This window comes from Bison bison, unplaced genomic scaffold (assembly GCF_000754665.1).
Source record: "Bison bison bison isolate TAMUID 2011002044 unplaced genomic scaffold, Bison_UMD1.0 scf7180017864081, whole genome shotgun sequence".
In the NCBI taxonomy this organism is placed as follows: domain Eukaryota; kingdom Metazoa; phylum Chordata; class Mammalia; order Artiodactyla; family Bovidae; genus Bison; species Bison bison.
In genome coordinates this window covers 709,074-713,871 of record NW_011494653.1, presented here as the reverse complement: position 1 = coordinate 713,871, position 4,798 = coordinate 709,074, and positions in this window count along the sequence as shown.

The following is a 4,798-nucleotide window of genomic DNA, read 5'->3' as shown; positions in this document are numbered from 1 at the left end:
TCTTTTAATTTCATGGCTGCAGTCACCATCTGCAGTGATTTTGGAGCCCCAGAAAATAAAGTCTGACACTGTTTCCACTGTTTCCCCAGCTATTTCCCATGATTGATGGGACCGGATGCCATGATCTTCGTTTTCTGAATGTTGAACTTTAAGCCAACTTTTTTCACTCTCCACTTTCACTTTCATCAAGAGGCTTTTTAGTTCCTCTTCACTTTCTGCCCTAAGGGTGGTGTCATCTGCCTATCTGAGGTTATTGATATTTCTCCCGGCAATCTTGATTCCAGCTTGTGTTTCTTCCAGTCCAGCATTTCTCATGATGTACTCTGCATATAAGTTAAATAAGCAGGGTAATAATATACAGCCTTGATGTACTCCTTTTCCTATTTGGAACCAGTCTGTTGTTCCATGTCAGGTTCTAACTGTTGCAGATATATAATCAACACACAGAAATCCTTTGCATTCCTATACACTAATAATGAGAAAATAGAGAAATTAAGGAAACAATTCCATTCACCGTTGAAACGAAAAGAATAAAATACTTAGGAGTATATCTACCTAAAGAAACTAAAGACATATATATATAGAAAACTGTTAAACGCTATAGAAAGAAATCAAAGAGGAAACTAATAGATAGAGAAATATACCATGTTCATAGATTGGAAGAATCAATATAGTGGAAATGAGTATACTACCCAAAGCAATCTATAGATTCAATGCAATCCCTATCAAGCTACCAACAGTAATTTTCACAGAGCTAGAACAAATAATTTCACAATTTGTATGGAAATACAAAAAACCTCGAATAGCCAAAGCAATCTTGAGAAAGAAGAATGAAACCGGAGGAATCAACCTGCCTGATTTCAGGCTCTACTCAAGGCCACAGTCATCAAGACAGTATGGTACTGGCACAAAGACAAAAACATAGATCAATGGAACAAAATAGAAAGCCCAGAGATAAACCCACACACCTATGGACAGCTTATCTTTGACATAGGAAGCAAGAATATACAGTGGCGAAAAGACAATCTCTTTAACAAGTGGTGCTGGGAAAGCTGGTCAACCACTTGTAAAAGAATGAAACTAGAACACTTTCTAACACCATACACAAAAATAAACTCAAAATGGATTACAGATCTAAACATAAGACAAGAAAATACAAAACTCTTAGAGGAGAACATAGGCAAAACACCTTCCAACATACATCACAGCAGGATCCTCTATGACTCACTTCCCAGAATATTGAAAATAAAAGCAAAAATAAACAAATGGGACCTAATTAAAATTAAAAGCTTCTGCACAACAAAAGAAACTATAAGCAAGGTGAAAAGTCAGCCTTCAGAATGGGAGAAAATAATAGCAAATGAAGAAACTGACAAACAACTAATCTCAAAAATATACAAGCAACTCCTGCAGCTCAATTCCAGAAAAATAAATGACCCAATCAAAAAATGGGCCAAAGAACTAAATAGACATTTCCCCAAAGAAGACATACAGATGGCTAACAAACACATGAAAAGATGCTCAACATCACTCATTATCAGAGAAATGCAAATCAAAACCACAATGAGGTACCATTTCACGCCAGTCAGAATGGCTGTGATCCAAAAGTCTACAAGCAATAAATGCTGGAGAGGATGTGGAGAAAAGGGAACCCTCTTACACTGTTGGTGGGAATGCAAACTAGTACAGCCACTATGGACAACAGAGTGGAGATTCCTTAAAAAACTGGAAATAGAACTGCCATACGACCCAGCAATCCCACTGCTGGGCATAAACACCAAGGAAACCAGAATTGAAAGAGGCACGTGTACCCCAATGTTCATCTCAGCGCTGTTTATAATAGCCAGGACATGGAAGCAACCTAGACGTCCATCAGCAGATGAATGGATAAGCAAGCTGTGGTACATATACACAATGGAGTAATACTCAGCCATTAAAAACTGATACATTTGAATCAGTTCTAATGAGATGGATGAAATTGGAGCGTATTATACAGAGTGAATTAAGCCAGAAAGAAAAATACCAATACAGTATACTAATGCATGTATATGGAATTTAGAAAGATGGTAACGATAATCCTGTATGCAAGACAGCAAAAGAGACACAGATGTATAGAACAGTCTTTTGGAGTCTGTGGGTGGGGGGGAGATGATTTGGAGAATGGCATTGAAACATGTATAATATCATATAAGAAACGAATTGCCAGTCCAGGTTCGATGCAGGATACAGGATGCTTGGGGCTGGTGCACTGGGATGACCCAGAGGGATGGTATGGGGAGGGAGGTGGGAGGGGGGTTCAGGTTTGGGAACACATGTACACCCGTGGTGGATTCATGTTGATGTATGGCTAAACCAATACAATATTGTAAAGTAAAAAAAAAAAAAGAACAACAAAAAAAGGAAAATTAAAAAAAAAAAAGCTTAATTGATGTTCGATGTTGGCACAGGTTCAAATATACTGGAGAATGTTTTTCCCTTGACTCACAGCTGTGTTAGCTGCAGGTAATACTTCTCAGGAAAAAAATGTAATCTTTCCATGAAAATGAGTACTATTTAGTAATTCAAACTTTCATTAAATGTACATCTATTGTGAAAAAAAATTTTGCATTAAGTATATAATTGGCATAATTTTATGTATATATCTGGGTTTGTGTGGCATAAAAACAGATAAATATAATGAGGGTACTGACCGTTTAACAACATCTCTTCCAACATATGCAAATAGGTACGGATATTATAAGGATGCTTTTGAACTGTGGTGTTGGAGAAGACTCTTGAGAGTCCCTTGGACTGCAAAGAGAGTCAACCAGTTCATCCTAAAGGAAATAGGTCCTGAATATTCATTGGAAGGACTGATGCTGAAACCCTAATACTTTGGCCACCTGATGCAAAGAATCAAGTCATTGGAAAAGACCCTGATGCTGGGAAAGATTGCAGGTGGGAGAAGAAGGGGACAACAGAGGATGAGATGGTTGAATGCCAGCACCAACGTGATGGATATGAGTTTGAGCAGGCTCTGGGAGTTGGTGACTGACAGGGAAGCCTGGAGTGCTGCAGTCCATGAGGTCACAAAGAGTCAGACACGACTGAGTGACTGAACTGAAACTTTAGACCAGAATGAAATTAAAAGATTCCTGGAAAATTTTTGTGATTAACAGGAGATAAATTAATATGGAGTGATAGTATACTAGATGTGTGAGTAGATGCACAATGTATTCTAGTTACTCCCAGGGTGATGTTTTGGAGTAGTTTTTGACAGTGATTAACTCCTTTCTTGTAGTATTGTGGTAAAAATCATACTAGACAACATGACTAAAATATATGCCATTTAATAGCTACTAAATAATTCATAATTTTGATTAAAGTGAATTTCATATACCTGGATTCTGGACTGCCAGCCTCACATGTATTTTTAACACTGCCATTACTGCCTCCTTTTTAGCTTTAGACATGCTCAAAGCCAGCAACTTTAACTGTTGCCTCTACATTTGCCTCATTTCCTATTTGTACTCTGGTGAAACACTCCTAGAGCTTACCTACTTAAGTAGCTTTTATTTCTCACTGTTTTCTACTGGATCATCTTCCCCTATCTGCCCTTTAAATCTTGGCTCTTCTCCCAGTTGTATCTCTGGACAAAATTTCTTCTACCTTTATGCACACTCTCTCTCTCTCGGCAATTTCATCCATTCTCATTGTCTTAACTATCATAAACTTTCTGATAGTTATATTCTTGTCCCTGAGCTCTGAAGCCATATATCCAACTGTTAATAAACATTTAAGAGATGATGGTTTAAAGCAGTTTCATTGACAGCTTGAATTTTCCATTTGCTAGCTGCTGCACTATCATATGAATAAAATGAATAACAACAGTTTTGCAAAAATCAGCTTCTTGGAACAAAGGCATAGCTATTAGTACTCTCATGAGCTTATTCTATGCCTACAGACAAGCTTGACTGTGTTTGTTGTTGTTTTTGCTGTGCTTAATCAAGAGAAGATTGAATAGGCATGATGGCAGCAGATAAGAAATATTTAGGCAATCAGTTTCAATTTCCTGAAACTATCATTCAGTTCAGTTCAGTCGTTCAGTCGTGTCCGACTCTTTGCAACCCCATGAACCACAACACCCCAGGCCTCCCAGTCTATCACCAACTTCCAGAGTCCACCCAAACCCATGTCCATTGAGTTGGTGATGCCATCCAGCCATCTCACTCTCTGTCGTCCCCTTCTCCTCCTGCCCTCAATCTTTCCCAGCATCAGGGTCTTTTCCAATGACTCAGCTCTTCACATCAGGTGGCCAAAACATTGGAGTTTAACTATCATACAGGTGGCTATTAAAAAAATATCACTGATAGAATATGTACAAAAATGTGCACAAATTCTAAAGTGCAGCATAGTTATCTATGTGTAACTTTTTCTCAGATTAAGAAATTTAATATTATTGGAATCCCATAACCTCCATTATTGCCCCCTTACAATTATTACCTGTTTCTTCCTGTTACTGTTTCAAAAAGAACATGTAGACTTATGACTGCAGTTGGAAAACCCTCAGGCAATTGGTTTCAAACTTTTGAGCGTTACACATAGGCCATCATCAGTTCAGATGTGCTGAATGTACAACACCATTGTAGGTTCAAGTTCAGTGGAGAAAAAAGTAACTTGGGAAACAGGGTTATAATTTTTCCCCATCAAAATATATGGACCTTCCTCTTGAGGAAGTATATGTAGCAGCAAGGACAACTAAAATATTACAAGGTCTCCATTAGATTTCTGTGTCTACCGGCTAAGGAGCCTACAGGCA